Source organism: Lathyrus oleraceus, chromosome 3 (assembly GCF_024323335.1).
Source record: "Lathyrus oleraceus cultivar Zhongwan6 chromosome 3, CAAS_Psat_ZW6_1.0, whole genome shotgun sequence".
In the NCBI taxonomy this organism is placed as follows: Eukaryota; Viridiplantae; Streptophyta; class Magnoliopsida; order Fabales; family Fabaceae; genus Lathyrus; species Lathyrus oleraceus.
This window is the reverse complement of record NC_066581.1, coordinates 161841067-161863048: the sequence shown is the minus strand read 5'-3', so window position 1 is coordinate 161863048 and position 21982 is coordinate 161841067.

Below are 21982 nucleotides of genomic sequence, written 5' to 3'. Positions count from 1 at the left end.
CTAGGGATCCATAGGATGATTATTTTCCTTTTCTCTTGTAATGATTGACAATGTTGTACCTTCTTTGCTGATATATTTGATGAGATATTTTCCATATGCGATAAAATGCTAAATATTCCAAAAATTGCAAATAAAACCTCGAGTTCCTTGAAATAAAACAAATCATATGCACAAATATTGCATGTATCATATGCATAAGCAGGTTTCGTTCTGGTCTCATGTCCTTTGATCTGACTGTGTGCTCTTCATTTATTTTGAAGACAAGCTGACTCACCGGTACTTCACCAGAGCCAACTCTTCGAGACTGATGGATCACCTAGAGCAAGAGAACCGTGAACTCAAAGAGGAAGTTTCCAGACTGAGTGCTTTGATGGAATCTTTCCTGGAAGCTCAGAACCAGCCTTCTCCGGCGCCTTTAACTCCTCCCTAGAGGACAGTCATCTCTGAGATTGTTTCCTCAACTGTGCCTGCAGCCAGTGCACACTTTGCAACAGCCATGCCAGCCGGATTTCGGATTTCCGTGGGGGATCCCTCCCAACTTTATGCCAGAAATCCCTGCTCCGACTTTTGCTTCCATGTCGGCATCTAGCCGGTCCTTGCTGTTCCTCCTCCTATCGTGCATATCGTGCCAAGGGTAGACGACACCATCTATCATTCTGAGTCGTCTGAGGGCCCAGATGTCAATGAGAAGATGGACGCTATGAATGACCAATTTCTTGAACTCCGCAAGGAATTGAAGAATCTTCGAGGAAAGGATTTGTTCGGCAAGTCTGCTGCCGAATTGTGTTTGGTTCCCAATGTTAAAATACCTGTGAAATTCAAGGTCCCAGACTTTGAGAAGTACAAGGGGAACACCTACCCTCTCAGCCACCTGGTCATGTATGCAAGGAAAATGTCAACTCAAACAGATAATGATCAGCTACTCATTCACTATTTTCAGGACAGTCTGTCCGGTGCTGCACTGTGTTGGTATATGGGACTAGATAGTGCGAACATCTGTTCCTTCAAGGATCTTGGTGAATCCTTCGTCAAGCAGTACAAATACAACGTGGATATGGCTCCCGATAGGGATCAGCTCAGAGCCATGTCCCAGAAGGACAAAGAGACGTTCAAAGAGTACGCCCAGAAGTGACGAGAGTTGTGTTGACTATAATTTTAAGTGTCGGGTTTTTGTTATCGTATCCACAGGGATTGTAAGATATCACCGCCTTTCGATGGTTGTATTAATCTTAGCTTAATGTATCAATAGGGTTTTGGTTGTTTGTCACGTTATCTTGCATAAAAAGGTATTAAAAAGCGGTAAAAGTTTTGGTTTGAATAAATGAGAAATATTGCCAAAGTTAGGTTTCGATGATCACTTTGCATGTATTTGTTCGGTCAACAATCTTATAAACTCCTTTAGATGATAAATCATTTCACAAAGTCCTCTCAATATGTTTCTCTCGAACACACATTGTGAGTTTTGCCATTTTGATCCATTGTTTCTCTCGAACATAATCTATCAAAATGACAACTTTTTGGTTCAACCTTATGGTGAACAAAATCATTCATTACTATCTCTAGCTAACAAACAAGTTTGGATGAAAACCTAGGTCAAGAGTCGGTAAACATCTCTCGATCATAAACCAACACAAAGAGTTTTAAATAGAAACAAAGTTTTCATCATATATTCACCATTAAAGAGTTTACACAATGAAGATCCTTACATTTACACACAAAGCTAGTAATCACCTACATCTAACCTTGACAAATGGATGACTTAGCTACTCATTTTCATGGTAGCTTGGTCGGCAAGTCTCGGAAGAAGGTTGATCAACATCCAAGTCGAATAATCGATGTTGGATGGGAATCCACCTTCTTTTTGTAGAAGATGGTTCTAAGATGAAGAGAAATGAAATCTAGGGCATAAAAGCTCCCAAGAACAATGCTGTGAAATATCTAGAAAAAGTACAAAAGTGGAAAAAGTTGGTAAAACTAAGGTATGACACTCAAAAGTGGCACCTGCTACTTATAGAGTAGTACTGGGCTGTCATGCTCGCTAGGCGAGCAGAATGGCTCGCCTAGCGAGGGTCCAATTGTGGCACCAGAGGCACCTGTGCCCAGAGAAAACAGACTATCTCAGACTGTCATGTTCGCCTAGCGAACAAACCTTCGCCTAGCGAAGGGCACGCCTCAACCCTCACTCCAGCGAGGTTGAGAGGTTTGGCTACTGGAATCCTCGCTGGGAGCTCGCTAATGGCTCGCCTAGCGAGTGAGTGCTGGCTGCGCTTTTCCACAAGTCTGGACGCATTCGCTGCAACGCTCGCTGGGGCTCGCCTAGCGAGTACTTCGCTTCAACCCTCGCCTAGCGAGTAAGCTGATGAAAGCAACTTCTCTTTGCTTCCTTTGCCCTTTTGTTGTGTCTTCATTTTCTATTGTTTCATGCCTTCTTCCTGCACAATAACACACAAATCAAGGGCACCAAGATCGTTTATCAATGTATTGCATTTCATCCTAAAACAAAGGTGGTTTTGAGAAATTAGCAAGGAAATGGAGTGAAAGATACCCATATATGATAGCTCAAATAAGCACTTTTGGGTATCTAACAACTCTCCCCAACTAGATTCTTGCTTTTCCTCAAGCAAAGTATGCCTCTTGAAGGACAAGAGGATTTGCTTTAAGAAAATGGTTTTTCCGAAGTTGGATAAACGGCTCAAACACAAGCGAATCAGCATATAGAAGTTTCCAACGGTTCGAATAAAATAATACACAAGAACTAAAACTTAAATAGCAATGCAAAATATTTATCTATCTACAACAATACTATTCTGAATGAATCATCCTATCTCTCCTCTTCGAATAAGGAATGAAGATTTTACGCGTTTGCAACCGCGGGAATAATCTCACTCTCTAACAAATAATGAAGAAATCAAATAGATTCATACAATGTCTAACAATTATAAATGGTACCGTGGAAGCATAAAGATCACTAAGGGCTTTTCGGTTGAAGCTTGGTTGGGTTAACAAACAAGGGACATTTCTAAGGCCATTGAAACGAAAGTGCCAATGCAAAAGAGACATTCACAGTATATTATTCACACATCTCGACTTTGTTTCATTTGTTTCTTATTTGAAACCCTCACAACTCATATTCCACAACTCAATTTTTATTTTTCACTATTTTTCTTCCAAGCAAGCATTCATTTTCATTCTTTCTATTTTTGTTCTTTTCTTTTACATCATAATTACAAAACGGATGTTTCTTTTCTATATTTTCTATATACATATATTTTTTTTTATGCTTGCTCGGTTTTTTTTCTAGAGTTGTGGTACTTACCGATTCTCCCCAACTTATTTCTTACTCACCCTAAGTGAATGCTCTTAACTTTTTACGGCAAAAGAACAATAATCAAGATTTTCCGGGTTGTAAAAAAAAAGATTTTTGAAATCTCGCTTATTTCAAGCTGAGATTCAACTGTTTAAGCTCAAAGGATTTAACGAATACTCTCTCTGCTCACAGGTAAGTTGTTTTTGGATGTAGTTGTGCTCGAAAGAAAACAAGTGCCTTGATCATTTCTAATTGCTTCCACAATTTCACAATAATAAAAGACAAAGCATGAATCAAATGAATCAACAAAACTTATTAGAATCCAGCATTTAAGTGTACAATGGAGGTTTCCTCACAATTTGTGGTTTTAAGTTCTAGATGAAACATTCATTCAATTATGTTGCAAAAAGACAATATTCAATTTACCAAAAAGAGTAAAGTTCCTAATGCATTCTAAAATTCTAGCCGAAGGTAACCATGTACCTTAGCCTCATCACTTGTTTATTCTTATCATTGCCATCCAAGCTCGGATGCACCTTCATTGGTACTTCTTGAGGAGCAACCAATCTAGAAGGTTTGCCACTTAATCACCCAAAAATTTATTAAAACAACAAAATTAAAAACATAAATAAATAACATTAACTGAAAATTTAAATTGTTCATGGGGGACAAAACACCCAAAAAGTACAAAACCAAAATCAAAATACAAAATCCGACAATACAAGAGAAATAAACATAAAAACTGAAAAATACAATAACTTAACCCTCTAAGGGCTCAGAACTCCTCCTCGCTACCGGCTTCAGAACCGGTAGCCTCATCATCAACATCATCATCATCATCAGCAGCTCCCAAAGACGCACCAGCGCCCGCCCCCTCACCATACACAGGCTTGTCCACAGGCCAGTTGGCGTTAAGCAGAAACTGCTCACGCGTCATCAAAGCATGAACACCACTTCCCTGCAGCTGTAACCGCTGCATAGAGTCGTGCATATCAATCATGGCCCTCTAGGTTGCCGCCATCCATTCGAAACTGTAATCGCACACAGCCTGCATGTAGGATCTGGTCCAGGAGTAGAGGTACCAGGGCCATCAGAAGCCCGGGTACTCCCTGCAGCAGCACTTCCTCTAGCATTCTTCGCTCTACAATATTTTGCCACATAGTGGTCATCGATCGGCGACGGGATCCTTACCTGACCCCGAGACGGAAGTCTCACCCTTGCCTGAATGCACAAACTCATGATCAAGCACGGGAAAGCCAAGGGACAATTCACACGGGCCCCCGACTTTAGCCCGCTCTCGATCACGGACTTAAGCTCATTAGCGATGATCCTCGCCACATCGATCTGGACGTTGGTGAGGATATAATGGACCAAATGTGCCACTGGGATCGGCACTTAAGAGGTGTGGGACTTAGGCTGGATGTTAGTCAAAACCAAGAGCAGTATCAGTTGAGCCATGGGAGTCATGTCCTCCCTGTGATACCTCATTGGAACCCCAGATGGGTTCAGCTCAACAGATTTCCCGCTTAACAGCAGGGCGGCAGAAATGGCTTCAACATCCCGGTGAAGCCGTAGGTCTGTGTGGTATGTGTCCCTCTCTTCAGCTCCCAGCTGGAGCGGTTCCCCAAGGACTCGGTTGATGGCATCCCGATCAAATGCAACTGGACGTCCGGCCACTCTAGATACCCAAGTAAAGGGCTCGTCGTCATCAGGAAGTGCGTTTGCATAAAATTCCCGCACTGTTGCTATGTCATAATGTTCCAGGGGATTAATCAACCGATCCCATTTCTTCGCGTCAATCAACCCGGCAAAATTTATGTTCGTGCCCTGAGGGTTGATTAGGAATCACTTCTCTGGAAGAATTTTCCGCTTCTCCAGAGCGATGTACCTTGCAGCCTGTTTTGGACCGACAAACTTGTCGGTATCAAATTGGATAGGCACGGACCGTGAAGTATTTGCTCCCTTTCTTTTCTTAGATGCTCCAGACCTAGATTCCATCTGCAAAATATAAAAGGAAACAACACATACCAAACACACAGATTAGACATCAAAGCAAAATTCAAAAGACTGCCATGCTCGCTGCTGCTTCGCCTAGCGAAGTGGCAGCGAACGCTCGCCCCAGGTTCGCCTAGCGAGTGCTAGCGAACCTTACGGGTTTTGGGGTTTTTCAGCAAGTTCAGAGATTCTCCCCCAAAACCCATACTCAAATGGTTCCCACATCAGAACCTAATGATATATCAAGTAAATAACCGTTCTATGCTATTGGGGATTACCTATTTGCATGCAAAACCTAAAAAAAATAAATCCCCAATTCCAAAACCTAAAATCCCAATTTGCAAAACCCAAAATACCACATGCAAACCTAATGTTTCCCATACCACAACTCATCCTAATTGACATTCAAATTGGAAATTTAGAGTTCAAACAAAAAGAAAAATGTAGTAGGGCAAACCTTAGTTACACGGATTTGAAAATGCAAAGTGAGTAGAGTTTGCAATGGACCGAATAGGGAGAGTGTTAGTGAGAGTGGTGCAAATGAGAGAGTGTGAAGAGCTCAGCAGAAATTTTCCTCAGCAGAGTGGCAAGTTAGAGAAAATTCTGTTTGGGGCAAAATGATGCCCTGCTGATATTTAAAAGGGCTGTCATGCAGCGCTCGCTGCTGCTTCGCCTAGCGAGCAGCCAGCGAGTCTGCTCGCTACTGCCTCGCCTAGCGAGCAGGCAGCGAGCATGACAGCAAGTGCTTTTTCAAATGCAGCAATTTCATGTGGTTCGGCATGGTTAGCATTAGGAAACCCCACACAACACAACACAAAAAAACAGTACATACTTACAATGTTGGGGTGCCTCCCAACTAGCGCTTGTTTAACGTCGGCTAAGCTCGACGGTGTGATGCTCACAGAGGAGCATCAAGCGGTAGAGCACAGCTCTCGCGATCCACATGACCGCCGAGATAAACTTTCAACCGTTGGCCATTCACGGTCCAACTATCTTTCTTGTCTATGTCTTCAATGACAATAGCCCCGTACTCCTTCACCTCTTTCACCCGAAATGGCCCGGACCATTTTGATTTCAACTTCCCGGGAAACAATTTCAACCGGGAGTTGAACAATAGGACCAACTGTCCGGGCACAAATTCTTTGCTTCGGAGCTTCTTGTCGTGGTACTTTTTTGCCTTTTCTTTGTACAACCAACTTGAGTGGTATGCGGCATTGCGCATCTCTTCCAACTCAAGTAGTTGCACCTTCCTTTTGTCACCGACCAACTCATTTTCAAAATTTAAAAATTTTAGGGCCCACAAGGCCTTGTGCTCCAATTCAACCGGCAAATGGCAAGTTTTACCAAACACCAATTGAAAGGGAGTTCGGCCAATTGGAGCTTTAAAGACCGTACGGTAGGCCCATAATGCTTCGTCCAATTTTTGGGACCACTCCTTTTTTGAATTAGACACAGTTTTTTCGAGGATTCTCTTAATCTCACGATTAGAGACCTCAGCTTGCCCATTAGCCTATGGGTGATACGAAGTCGTCACCCTATGCGATACACCATAATGTTTTAAAATGGTTTCCAAAGGTGCATTACAAAAGTGTGACCCTCCGTCACTTATCAACACTCGGGGGGTTCCGAAACGGGAAAATATGTTTTTCTTCTAAAATTTTATCACCGTTTTTGCATCCGCCCGAGGTGAGGCAATCACCTCAACCCACTTAGAGACATAATCGACTGCGACAAGCATGTACTCATTCCCATAAGAGGGTGGGAAAGGTCCTACGAAATCTATGCCCCAACAATCAAATACTTCCACTTCTTGGATATTTTGGAGAGGCATCTCATCTCTCTTACCTATCCCACCGCTTCTTTGGCAACTGTCACAACTTTGCGCATGGGTATGTGCGTCTTTGAAAATAGTGGGCCAATAAAATCCCGATTGAAGAATTTTAGTGGCCGTTCTAACCCCATTATAGTGTCCGCCGTAAGGCGAGTTGTGACAATGCCAAAGGATGCTCTGGGCTTCATCGCCAGTAACGCATCTCCTTAATAGGTTATCACTACCCAACTTAAATAAGTATGGGTCATCCCAAACATAATACTTCGCATCCGAAAGGAATTTCCTTTTTTGGTTCGAAGTTAGGTCGGCAGGCACAAAACCACTAGCCTTGTGGTTCGCAAAGTCTGCAAACCACGGCCTAACTTGAACTTTAAACAGTTTTTCATCAGGAAATTCTTCCCGGATTTCCTTTTCAGACGCGGTAACCTCCACATTCACTAAGCGGGACAAATGATCCGCTACCAAGTTTTCCGACCCCTTCTTGTCTTTGATTTCAACATCAAATTCTTGTAACAAGAGGATCCAACGGATGAGCCTTTGCTTCGAATCCGGTTTGGTTAGCAGATATTTAATCGCCGCGTGGTCGGTATACTCAACGACTTTAGACCCTATAAGATAAGACCGAAACTTTTCTAGCGCATACACTATTGCGAGTAGTTCTTTTTCCGTGGTGGCATAGTTTATTTGAGCCTCGTTAAGAACCTTACTCGCATAATGTATCGCATGAAATTTTTTGTCTTTTCTTTGGCCAAGTACCGCTCCAACTGCGTAGTCGCTCGCATCGCACATTAGTTCAAAATTCTCATTCCAATTGGGAGCGACTATGATTGGAGCGGTCACCAATTTTTCTTTCAAAGTTTCGAAAGCTTGCAAACAATCATCGGTTAAGAGAAATAGGTGGTCCTTAGTGAGCAAATTGCTTAAAGGCTTAGCCACCTTTGAGAAGTCCTTGATAAAGCGCCGGTAGAACCCGACGTGCCCCAAAAAGCTTCGGATGCCCTTCACATTCACCGGAGGGGGTAACTTTTCTATCACTTCGACCTTAGCTCGATCCACTTCAAGCCCCCTTGAAGAGACTTTGTGGCCTAGCACGATCCCCTCGGTCACCATGAAGTGACACTTCTCCCAATTAAGCACCAAATTGGTCTTCACACATCATTCCAACACCGTTTTCAAGTTTTCCAAGCATAGACTAAAGGTCCCACCAAATACCGAGAAGTCATCCATGAAGACTTCCATTGTTTTCTCTATTAGATCGGCAAAAATGGCTTGCACACATCGTTGGAAGGTCGCCGGTGCATTGCACAGCCCAAAGGGCATTTTTTGGTATGCGAACACTCCAAACGGACACGTGAAAGCCGTCTTCTCATGATCGGCCGGGTCAACCGCAATTTGGTTATACCCGGAGTAGCCGTCCAAGAAACAATAGTATTGTTGGCCCGAGAGTCTTTCGAGCATTTGATCCATAAATGGGAGTGGAAAATGGTCCTTTCGAGTCGCGGTATTCAACCGCCTATAATCAATACACATTTTCCACCCCGTTGCAACTTTAGTAGGGACCAATTCATCCTTGTCATTCCGGATCACGGTAATTCCACCCTTCTTCGGAACCACGTGCACAGGACAAACCCATGGACTATCCGAGATTGGGTAAATCATACCCGCATCCAACAGCTTTACAACTTCCTTTCGAACAACCTCCTTCATGGTAGGATTTAAGCGGCGTTGAGGTTGAGCTACTGGCTTGAAATCCTCCTCCATCAAAATCTTGTGCATACAATAGGATGGACTAATTCCTTTAAGATCGGAAAGAGTCCAACCCATGGCTTCTTGATTTGTTTTTAGCACAATGATTAGACGGGCTTCTTCTTCATTTGTCAAAAGGTTGCTTATGATGACCGGCTTTGCCTCGGTCTCATCTAGGAATACATACTTCAAAGTCGAAGGTAACTCTTTCAATTCAATTGGCGCTTTTTCGTCAATAACCTCCTTCTTCAAGTTTTCTTCCTCTACTTCCCACGGTTGTAGTTCGTCTAAACTATCGAGTTCCTTTAAGCATTCCTCTAGAGCTAGCTCTTCTTCGACGGTGAAAACCTCCAATGAGTCGTCAAGAGCTAACTCCATAGGAGATATCTCATGGATATGCTTTGAAACCTCCAAAATAGCGTCTTCAATCACATCGATGCGAAAGCTATCATTTCTATCTTTTGAATGCTTCATTGCCTCGAATAGATCGAATGTAACTTCCTTATTTTAAACTCTCACCTTCATTAAACCGTCATCAACATCTATCATCATTCTCGCGGTCTTCATGAATGGTCGGCCCAAGATGAGCGGAGCATCATCATCTTCCTCCATATCAATAACAATAAAATCGACCGGGAAAAAGAATTTGTCGACCTTCACCAAAACATCTTGGGCTACGCCGTGAGGATGGGTCGTCGACTTATCCGCCAATTGCAACGTCATTCGGATGGACTTAATCTCAATGTTGCCAAGCCTCTTTATAATTGACAAAGGTATAAGATTAATGCTTGACCCCAAGTCAATAAGTCCCTTCCCGACATAGACGTCACCAATTTTAACTGGAAATGTAACTCTTCCCGGATCAACCTCTTTCTTAGGAAGCGTCCTTTGAATAATGGAACTACAGCTCGCATCAAGGACGATGGTCTCCGGTTCCGTATACCTCCGCTTTTTTGTTAGTATGTCCTTCATGAATTTGGCATACTTGGGCATTTGCTCCAAGGCTTCGGCAAACGGAATGTTGATTTGCAACTGTTTAAAAATGTCCATGAACCGGGCGTAATGTCGTTCATTCTCCCTTTTGGATGGGGCATGAGGATAAGGAAGGTTTTGGATAGGAGTAACGCTCACTACCTCCTTTCCCTTTGCAACTCTAGCACTCTTCCATCTAGGCTTTTTCACTACCTCCCTTATTACCTCATCACTTGTATTTTCCTCAATCTCCACACTTTTTTTCTTTTCAACTTCACCATTATTTTTGTTCTTTTCAACTTCTTCCTCATCACTCCACTCTCCTACTTCACCATCAACATTTTCCTCCAATATTTCCTCCTCAATTTCTTTCTCTTTCTCTCTTTGTTCACTCTCAACTCTTTTTTTATTTTCACTCACTAACTCCCTCCCACTTCTCGTCATGATCGCCTTACAATGCTCCTTAGGATTTATTTGCGTGTTTGCCGAAAAGGAAGGACCGGTTTGTTGTTCCGCGAGTTGCTTGGCAAGTTGCCCAACTTGAGTCTCGAGATTTTTTATAGCCGCGTCATTGCTTTTTTGGTTGGCCATTGACATTTGCATGAATTGCATCAATGTCTCTTCCAATTTAGAATTGACAACCGGCGGTTGTTGAGATTGATACGGATTTTGTGGAGGGTTTTGACGGCTAGAAGAACCACCTCCATAACCTTGGTTATGGTAATAGTTACTCCTAGGTTGGAACCCTTGGTTCCCTTGGAATTGTTGTTGTTGATTTTGAGGGTGCGGTTGATAAGGTTGTTGTTGTTGTTGTTGTTGTCTCGGTTGATAGTCCCGTTGATTGGCCATGTAGTTCACTTCGTCAAAACCGGGAGGTGGACAAAATCCGGTGTCATGTTCACCTTTACAAAGTTCACAACAAGCTATTTGTTTAGCTTTTGACGGTTCTCTTAACTCTTTGATTTGTTGCGTTAAGAGTTCCACTTGTTGTGAGATGAGCTTGTTTTGGGCAAGGATGGCATCATTCGTCCCTAGCTCAAGCACTCCCGACTTCTTTAAAGAGTTTCCACGACTTTGACTCTGAAGATCATTTAAAGCCATTCGATTTATGATGTTTGTGGCTTCTTCGACACTTTTTGACAATAACGAGCCACCTGAGGTAGCATCCAACAACGTTTTGCAGTTTGGTTGAAGTCCATTTTTGAAAATATGGATTTGAGTTAATTCATCAAATCCATGCCCTTTACATTTCCGAAGCATCGACTTGAATCTCTCCCACGCTTCATTTAATGATTCACTGGTTCCTTGTGAAAACACCGAGATGGCCGTCTTGGATTCCATGAATCGGTTATGGGAGAAAAATCTTTCGATGAATTTCTCTTCAAACACGTTCCAGTCTGTCATTACGGATGGTGTTTGATCGAGGTACCAATCCTTTGCTTTACCGAGCAAAACGTGGGGAAATAATCGTCTGAACAACGGAAGCTCCTGAGCCTGATCCACTCCGGCAGCCAATGCTATCTCATAAAATTTTGTGAGAAAAGCAAATGGGTCTTCATGGTCCATTCCAGTGAATGGACTTCCATATAATAAATTTAGAGTTCCCGTTTTCATCTCAGCTTGCCTTCCTGTGTGGTTGGAAAACTGAGCGGTGTTCCTTGTACTATTTATGCATGGAGTAGAAATAGGTGGTGGTGGTGGTGGCTCCATGTTTGGTATGAATGGTGGTGGATTTGTGGTTGAAGAACTTTCTCCTTGCTCTTGGCGTTGTCTAGCCTGTTGCCTCCTACGTCTCGTTTTGCTATTGAGCCTCCTTGCGGTTCTCTCGATCTCAGGATCAAAAAGAAGTTCGTCCACAGGGATTTGCCCTCGCATAAAACGTAAGCTGCACACGAAACCAAACAAATTACAAGCACAAGTCAAAAATTCACAAGCTAAAACTTAAACAACCATTGCGATGCTCGCAATATCAATTTACAATCCCCGACAACGGCGCCATTTTGTTGACTATAATTTTAAGTGTCGGGATTTTGTTATCGTATCCACAGGGATTGTAAGATATCACCGCCGTTCGATGGTTGTATTAATCTTAGCTTAATGTATCAATAGGGTTTTGGTTGTTTGTCACGTTATCTTGCATAAAAAGGTATTAAAAAGCGGTAAAAGTTTTGGTTTGAATAAATGAGAAATATTGCCAAAGTTAGGTTTCGATGATCACCTTGCATGTATTTGTTCGGTCAACAATCTTATAAACTCCTTTAGATGATAAATCATTTCACAAAGTCCTCTCAATATGTTTCTCTCGAACACACATTGTGAGTTTTGCCATTTTGATCCATTGTTTCTCTCGAACACAATCTATCAAAATGACAACTTTTTGGTTCAACCTTATGGTGAACAAAATCATTCATTACTATCTCTAGCTAACAAACAAGTTTGGATGAAAACCTAGGTCAAGAGTCGGTAAACATCTCTCGATCATAAACCAACACAAAGAGTTTTAAATAGAAACAAAGTTTTCATCATATATTCACCATTAAAGAGTTTACACAATGAAGATCCTTACATTTACACACAAAGCTAGTAATCACCTACATCTAACCTTGACAAATGGATGACTTAGCTACTCATTTTCATGGTAGCTTGGTCGGCAAGTCTCGGAAGAAGGTTGATCAACATCCAAGTCGAATAATCGATGTTGGATGGGAATCCACCTTCTTTTTGTAGAAGATGGTTCTAAGATGAAGAGAAATGAAATCTAGGGCATAAAAGCTCCCAAGAACAATGCTGTAAAATATCTAGAAAAAGTACAAAAGTGGAAAAAGTTGGTAAAACTAAGGTATGGCACTCAAAAGTGGCACCTGATACTTATAGAGTAGTACTGGGCTGTCATGCTCGCTAGGCGAGCAGAATGGCTCGCCTAGCGAGGGTCCAATTCTGGCACCAGAGGCACCTGTGCCCAGAGAAAACAGACTATCTCAGACTGTCATGTTCGCCTAGCGAACAAACCTTCGCCTAGCGAAGGGCACGCCTCAACCCTCGCTCCAGCGAGGTTGAGAGGTTTGGCTACTGGAATCCTCGCTGGGAGCTCGCTAATGGCTCGCCTAGCGAGTGAGTGCTGGCTGCGCTTTTCCACAAGTCTGGACGCATTCGCTGCAACGCTCGCTGGGGCTCGCCTAGCGAGTACTTCGCTACAGCCCTCGCCTAGCGAGTAAGCTGATGAAAGCAACTTCTCTTTGGTTCCTTTGCCCTTTTGTTGTGTCTTCATTTTCTATTGTTTCATGCCTTCTTCCTGCACAATAACACACAAATCAAGGGCACCATGATCGTTTATCAATGTATTGCATTTCATCCTAAAATAAAGGTGGTTTTGACAAATTAGCAAGGAAATGGAGTGAAAGATACCCACATATGATAGCTCAAATAATCACTTTTGGGTATCTAACAAGTTGGCAGCCCAGATTACTCCTCCGCTAGAAGAGAAAGAAATGACCAAGATCTTTCTGAAGACCTTGAGCTCATTCTATTATGAGCGGATGATTGCTAGCGCTCCTTCTGATTTCACCGAGATGGTGAACATGGGGATGCGTCTAGAGGAGGGAGTCCGTGAAGGACGACTATCCAAAGATGAAGGCTCTTCTGCTAAATGTTATGAGGCGTTTACGAAGAAGAAAGATGGAGAGGCACATGTTGTGCAATCCCATGTGAAATCCCGAAGACCCTCTGCAAAGAGGAAGACCGCATGTCCAGCCGGTAACCAGCACCAGGTGGCTCATATAGCACCTGTTTTCAGGGATAATTCGCAATATCAACACAACAATCAGCAACCAGCTCAACAACATCAACAACAACATTGTCCTCAACAGCAGGCCTACCAGCCTCGCAACAGTAATCAAGCTAGTACGAGTTATGAGAGGAAAAAGATCACTTTCGATCCGATTCCGATGTCATATGCAGAGCTGTATCCCTCTTTGATAATGCGGAAATTGATTATTCCGAGAGACCCACCGGCTATACCTGCTAACCCTCAGTGGTGGTACAAGCCTGATCAGCATTGTGTGTATCATTCGGGTGCTCCCGGCCACGATGTGGAAAACTGCTTTCCGTTGAAGACTAAGGTTCAAGACCTTATGAGATGCGGAATTCTGTGCTTTGAGGATGTAGGTCCCAATGTTAAAAAGAACCCATTGCCCGAGCATGGGAAGTCAGTTAACATGGTCCAGGGTTGCCCTAGCAAGTACAAGGTCAAATATGTTAGCCATATTCGACAATCGCTTGTTGAGTTGCACCGGTTGCTGTGTGAGTACAGTCATTTAGAGCACGATCATGATAAATGCCGAATCTGCTCTGTCAACAGATTGGGTTGTCGCCAAGTGCGCAAAGATCTTCAGGAACTGCTGGACGAAGGAACCATTGAGATCCTGCAGAACAGGAATGTTGACAAAGATGAGCCAGAAGTCAACGTCATTTCTCCAGTATTCAGAGTGCCCGAACCTGTTATCATTAAGTATGATGGTAGCAAGCAGAAGGTTTCTCCTTCCCTGATTATCAAACCTGCCGGTCCTGTGTCGTATTTGTCTGAGAAGGCAATCCCATTTCGTTACAATGTTGTGGCTGTCGAAAATGGGAAAGAGGTGACTTTGCCATCCTCTGCTGTTGTGAATATTGCTGATGTGAGCGGTTTGACCCGTAGTGGTCGCGTGTTTTCAGCACCCCGAAGCCTCATGCTAGGTCTGACTCTGTTGAGCGTCCGGTTGGGAATGCAGTGAATGCTCAGAATCCGACACCTGTTGTTAAATCCTCCTCTGTACTCCAGAATCCTATAGGGAGGCTCTGCAGAAAGTTTTGGACTTGGCTTATGTTGATCATGATGTCACTATTGAACAGTTTGACAGCATTGTTGCAAACATTACTGCTTGTAACACTTTGAGTTTCTGTGACTCTGATCTCCCTGAGGAGGGAAGAGACCATAACATGGCTTTACATATATCCCTGAATTGCAAAAATGACGCCATGTCCAACGTGATGGTGGACACTGGGTCATCCTTAAATGTACTGCCAAAATCCACTCTCTCCAAGTTGTCTTATCAAGGGCCTCCCATGAGGCAGAGTGGAGTTGTTGTGAAAGCTTTTGATGGGTCGCGTAAGACTGTGATTGGGGAAGTTGATCTCCCTATCAAAATTGGACCAAGTGATTTCCAGATTACCTTTCAGGTTATGGATATTCACCCATCATATAGCTGCCTCCTAGGAAGACAATGGATTCACGAGGCTGGCGCCGTGACATCCACCCTACACCAGAAGCTGAAACTTGCTAAGAACAAGAAACTGGTTGTGGTAGGGGGAGAAAAGGCTCTCCTGGTTAGCCACTTGTCTTCCTTCTCATACATAGATGCTGGGGATGAAGTTGGAACTCCTTTCCAAGCTTTATCTATAGCTAAGCCTGTTGAGAAGAGAACTCCTTCATTTACTTTCTATAAAGATGCGAAATTGGCCATTGAATGTGGTGCAATTGCTGGTTTAGGAAAAATGATTGAGCTTGAAGACAATAAGTCCCGGGCTGGCATTGGCTATTTTTCTAGGGTCTTCAACGAGAAAGGGTTGTTCAAGAGTGGAGGTTTCATCCACACCGGTCAAGATGAAGATGCTGCTGCTATTCTGGAAGAAGATGCAGAGGACTCTGACAACTTTGTCATCCCTGGAGGGATCTGCCATAATTGGGTCGCTGTGGATGTTCCTACAGTTATCCATAAATCAAAGTAATAATCACTTTGTTTAAAAACCCTTCTCCCATGCCAAAAGGAGAAGTGATGACATTGTTGGCAACATAAATATAATGATGTTTTCATTCAATAAATTCATGTTAAATGTTTTTTTTCCATTTGCTTTCCATTTTCGCTTTTTGCATGAAACTGGTGATAAAAAAAAACCCTAAAAACAAGAATAAAATCAATCTTTTCAACTGCATAATGATTGTCTTGTTTGATTTCTAAAAAGCTTTTATATCCAAAATCATTATGCAGGTTGATTTCTAAACCCATTGAACATAATGATCCAACGCCATCTCCCAATTTTGAATTCCCTGTATTCGAGGCAGAGGAAGATGATGTTGAAGGGATTCTTGACGAGATTACCCGTCTACTTGAGCACGAAAAGAAGATCATTCAGCCGCATCTCGAGAATCTTGAAATAGTTAACTTGGGGTCTGAAGATTGTGTTCGAGAAGTAAAGATTGGGGCACTCCTTGAAGAGTCTTTCAAGAAGGGGTTGATCAGTTTGCTACGAGAATATGTCGACATTTTTGCTTGGTCGTATGAAGACATGCCGGGTCTAGATACAGATATCGTGCAACATTTCCTACCTCTTAAGCCTGAGTGTGTTCCTGTGAAGCAGAAGCTCAGAAGAACTCACCCTGATATGGCAGTGAAGATCAATGAAGAAGTTCAGAAGCAAATTGATGCGGGGTTTCTGGTGACTTCTACATATCCTCTATGGGTGGCCAATATCGTGCCTGTGCCCACGAAAGACGGAAAAGTCCGAATGTGTGTTGATTACAGAGATTTGAACAAAGCTAGTCCGAAAGATGATTTTCCTCTACCACACATTGACATGTTGGTAGACAATACAGCTAAATTCAAAGTCTTCTCGTTTATGGATGGATTTTCCGGATATAACCAGATCAAGATGGCACCCGAGGATATGGAGAAGACAATATTCATCATACCTTGGGGAACATTCTGTTATCAAGTGATGCCCTTCGGTTTGAAGAACGCCGGAGCCACGTATCAACGAGCTATGACTACCTTGTTTCATAATATGATGCACAAGGAGATCGAGGTCTATGTTGATGATATGATTGCTAAGTTGAAAACGGAAGTTGAACACGTTGAACACTTGGTGAAGCTTTTTCAGCGTCTGAGGAAGTTCAGACTTCGCCTGAATCCGAACAAGTGTACATTTGGAGTCCGTTCTGGCAAGTTATTGGGCTTTGTTGTCAGCGAAAGAGGTATTGAGGTTGATCCTGCAAAGGTCAAAGCAATACAAGAGATGCCTGCGCCCAAAACTGAAAAGCAAGTCCGAGGTTTTCTTGGCCGCTTGAACTATATTTCCAGATTTATATCCCACATGACTGCCACATGTGCGCCGATATTCAAGCTCCTTCGGAAAGATCAATCTCATGATTGGACCGAGGATTTCCAGAAATCTTTCGACAGTATCAAGGAGTATCTGTCCGAACCTCCGATCCTGTCTCCGCCTGTAGAAGGAAGAATGTTGATCATGTATCTGACAGTTCTTGAAGACTCAATGGGTTGTGTCCTTGGTCAGCAAGACGAATCGGGAAAGAAAGAATCTGCTATCTACTACCTGAGTAAGAAACTCACTGATTGTGAGTCTCGATACTCAATGCTTGAGAAGACATGCTGTGCTTTGGCTTGGGCTGCTAAGCGTCTACGCCAGTATATGATAAATTATACAACTTGGTTGATATCCAGAATGGATCCGATCAAGTATATCTTCGAGAAGCCTGCTTTAACTGGGAGGATTTCCCGTTGGCAGATGTTGTTATCTGAGTATGATATCGAGTATCGAGCTCAGAAAGCTATCAAAGGTAGTATCTTGGCTGACCATTTAGCACACCAGCCTATTGAAGATCATCAGTTAGTGCAGTATGACTTCCCCAACGAGGAAATTCTGTATTTGAAGATGAAAGATTGTGATGAGCCTACACTCGATGAAGGGCCAGAGCCTGGTTCCCGATGGAGTATGGTGTTTGATGGCGCTGTAAATCAGTATGGAAATGGTATTGGGGCAGTGATCATTACTCCTCAGGGCACACATATTCCCTTTGAGCAAGGCTAACCTTCAAATGCACGAGTAATATGGCTGAGTATGAAGCCTGCATTATGGGATTGGAAGAATGCATCGATCTTCGGATCAAACATCTTGATGTTTACGGTGATTCGGCCCTCGTGGTCAATCATATCAAGGGTGAGTGAGAAACGAATTAGCCTGGTCTTATTCCCTATAGAGATTATGCGAGGAGGATTTCAACGTTCTTTACTGAGGTTGACTTCCATCATATTCCTCGAGATGATAATCGGATGGCATATGCTCTTGCTACGCTTGCCTCCATGATTGTGGTCAAATATTGGAATGAGGTTCCCAATATTATTGTGATGCGCTTGAACAGACCAGCTCATGTATTTGCAGTTGAAGAGGTGCATGATGATAATCCATGGTATTACGACATCAAGTGTTTCCTCCAAAACCAGGTCTACCCGCCTGGGGCATCTGTGAAAGATAGGAAAACTCTGAGGAGATTGTCAGGTAGTTTCTACCTCAATGGCGAAGTGCTTTACAAGAGAATTTTTGACATGGTTCTGCTCAGATGCGTGGATAGACATGAAGCAGACCTGTTGATGACTGAGGTCCATGAGGGTTCATTTGGTACTCATTCCAATGGACATGCCATGGCTAGAAAGATGTTGATAGCAAGCTACTATTGGCTGACAATGGAGTCTGACTGCTGCAAATACGTGAAGAGATGCCACAAGTGTCAAATTTACGCGGATAAGATTCATATTCCTCCGACACTTCTGAATGTGATTTCATCACCATGGCCTTTCTCCATGTGGGGAATTGACATGATTGGCATGATTGAACCGAAAGCGTCCAACGGACATAGGTTTATTCTCGTAGCAATTGATTACTTCACCAAATGGGTTGAAGCCGCATCGTATGCGAATGTGACCAGGCAGGTGGTCGTGAAGTTTGTCAAGAATCAGCTTATATGCCGTTATGGTGTGCCTGATAAGATCATTACGGATAATGGATCTAACTTGAACAACAAAATAATGGAAGAGCTGTGCAGTGAGTTCAAGATTGCACACCATAATTCTTCTCCTTACAGACCCAAGATGAACGGGGCTGTTGAAGTTACTAACAAGAATATCAAGAAGATTATCCAGAAGATGGTTGTCACATACAAAGATTGGCATGAGATGCTGCCATTTGCTTTGCATGGATATCGTACATCTATACGCACTTCAATAGGGGCAACCCCTTTCTCTCTTGTTTATGGCATGGAGGTTGTACTCCAAGTAGAGGTGGAGATCCCATCAATGAGAGTCTTGATGGAAGCCAAGTTGACTGATGCTGAATGGATTCAGAGTCGTTACGACCAACTGAATTTGATCGAAGAAAAGAGATTGACTGCCATGTGCCATGGTCAGTTATATCAGCAAAGGATGAAGAAAGCCTTTGATAAGAAGGTCAAGCCTCGTGTGTTCCGAGAAGGTGACCTTGTGCTCAAGAAAGTCTTGTCTTTCGCGCCTGATTCCAGGGGCAAGTGGACTCCAAACTATGAAGGTCCATATGTTGTCAAGAGAGCCTTTTCAGGCGGTGCTTTGATACTCATAACTATGGATGGGGGGGATTTCACTCATCCTGTGAATTCAGATGCAGTCAAGAAATACTTCGCCTAAAATAAAAACAGAATAGCTCGCTAAGTTGAAAACCTGAAAGGGCGGCTTAGGCAAAACTGAGCGTCTCGGTGGATTGAAAACCCGAAAGGGCGATCCAGGCAAAAGTTAGAGACATAAAAAAATGACTTTGCATCCCGCTAGATTGAGTACCTCACCCTGGGGCAATCTAGGCAAAAATTAGGGATTTGGCAAGCAACTACATCCTGACAAGACTGTGTTCCACATCTGTCATCCGCCAGAATTCTTGATTCGTCGTCAACTGAAGCTTCGAATATATCAAATTCAGAATTGGTGGAGAAATGGTCATTATGTTCAATGTAGCCCTTTTCCAATATATATCACTAATTTCAAACTTGTATAGATCTATGGAGTCTTGCCATTTGCAGACTACCATTCCATAAAATAAATTTGAGCTTTTATCCAATTATTTGCACTCTTATTTGTTTTTGTAGCGGTGTAATCGTTGCCATTGGAAATATTAACTAAATCCAAGGTAAATCATACAAGGTAGAGTCACCACCGCACTTCTATTTATCCAAAGGAATGGCTAGAAAGCGAACAAAAGCCTAAGAAGTTTTGCAAAGAAAACTAATAAAAGAAACAGAGATCTGGGTGAGGGGGTAATTATGCTATGCGAAGGTGTTAGGCACCCACAACATCCTAGGTATTCCTAGGGAGCCCTTTTCACAACTTGTTGCAAAAGGTTATTGTTTATGAAATTATTTTGTTGTGCAAACTTGATTGAAGAGGTGAGAAAAGAATGTACAAGTTATTATTTTTGTGTTTGGATGGATGAATCCATTGCCTACGTACCTTCTTATAAAAAGAATAGGATCAAAATCTCGTAGTTCGGCTAAAAGATTTCCAAAACATGGGTGGATTGATTGGTCCAAAAGCCTTAAGGTCTTTTGTTATCAAAGGGAGAAAACTCAACCTGAAAAACTACAGGTCCACCATGTGATGACAGCTTCGACATGCTAGTGAGGGGTTGACCCTATAATAAGCATGGAAGACTTACAATCAAATCACTAAGGACAAGGTGAGTATTATATCTACCACAAGGATAACTCAAACCTAATAGCAGATGGTTATGAAAAAGTTTGATTATGAACATGGTTGTTGAAACCACAAAAGAATCACATTTGAGTGAGTTGAATTACCAATTAGAGTATGTACAAAAATGGTCAAAGTGTGACTTAAAGTTCAATTCAATATGAGTATTATAAAAAGAAAGTTTGAAAATCAAAAGCCTAAGGCTTAGGTTTCTAGTTTTGAAAACTAGTCAAATGTTTGCATAATTTTTTTGGTTTTGGGTCAATATGAGGATGGAGGTATAAGGTAACAAAAAGGTGGGGGAGTGAGGAACAAAACTTCTTAGGAGTTCCTCTCTTGAGATCATATGTAGATGATCCAAGTAAGTGCCATCCTTTGGAATAGGCAACAAGCACAAGGCAAAACAATAATACAGAGGAAACGAAATGCCAATATATGGACTTACATCCAACTCCTGCACAACAACGGAAACAGAATGCCAATATATGGACTTACATCCAACTCCTGCATAACAACGGAAACAGAATGCCAATAGATGGGCTTACATCCAACTCCTGAACAAAGAATAGGAAACAGGATGCCAATAGCTGGAATTATACCCTACTCCTGAACAAAGATGGGAAACAGAAAGCCAATAGCTGGACTTACATCTAACTCCTTAAAACAAATAGGAAACAGAAAGCGAATAGCTGGACTTACATCTGACTCCTAGCAACAAAGATGCATGAAAAGCAAACACATGAAATGGTGCAAGTAAGCAAACAAACAATCAAACATCACACTCTATATACAATCAAGAGGCTCAGACAAATGGTTAGGCTTTGGTCAAGAGGGGTCATATCAACCTCGACAAACAAGCCAAAACTGTAGGGGTGTCCTGGAGCTCTTAACCACTAACATTGAGAGTTAGGGTGAAGCTGATGAAATGTGGAAATGAGGATTAGACCTCATGCTCTTAACCTTGGCCTGGGTGAGCTTAAATCAATGAAAGTGTGGGGATCCAGAAAGAGGGATCCTATTCCACTTGACTGACTCTATATACAAGATCTTGGGTTAGGTTCAAGAGCATCAACACGTAGTGCGAGCATAATGAACGACTCACTGAATAACAGGGAATTGATTGATAATCCCTTCTATCTGTCAATTGCCTCTTCACTTAGGAGGACTTAACAAGTATCATGCCTCAACAAGGAGGTCTTGAGCATAAATGTAAATAATCACAATCATTGCCTCTTAAGGAGGACTTCAACCAAATGCCTGCCAAAAGAAACGATAGGGCTTCCAGACTACATGGAGAAAAAGAGTAACTACCTAGGTGGTGTACAAACCACACTCCAAAGAAAATCTTAAGCAAAAGCTAGCAACTAATGTACCTGTACAAAAGTCAAACAGTCAATATTGTATTCAGACAAATCAAACAGTCAACAACAGTGCAATTTCCAATATGTACACAATGTAAGCCATAAAGGCAATCACTCAAGTGAGTTCATCACACCAATGGACCTACAACACAATAAGAGTTAGTAATCAAAGCAACTTGCATCTCAAGTAATGAGACCAAACCAAACATTAGTGCTAAGTGCTCAATACCTC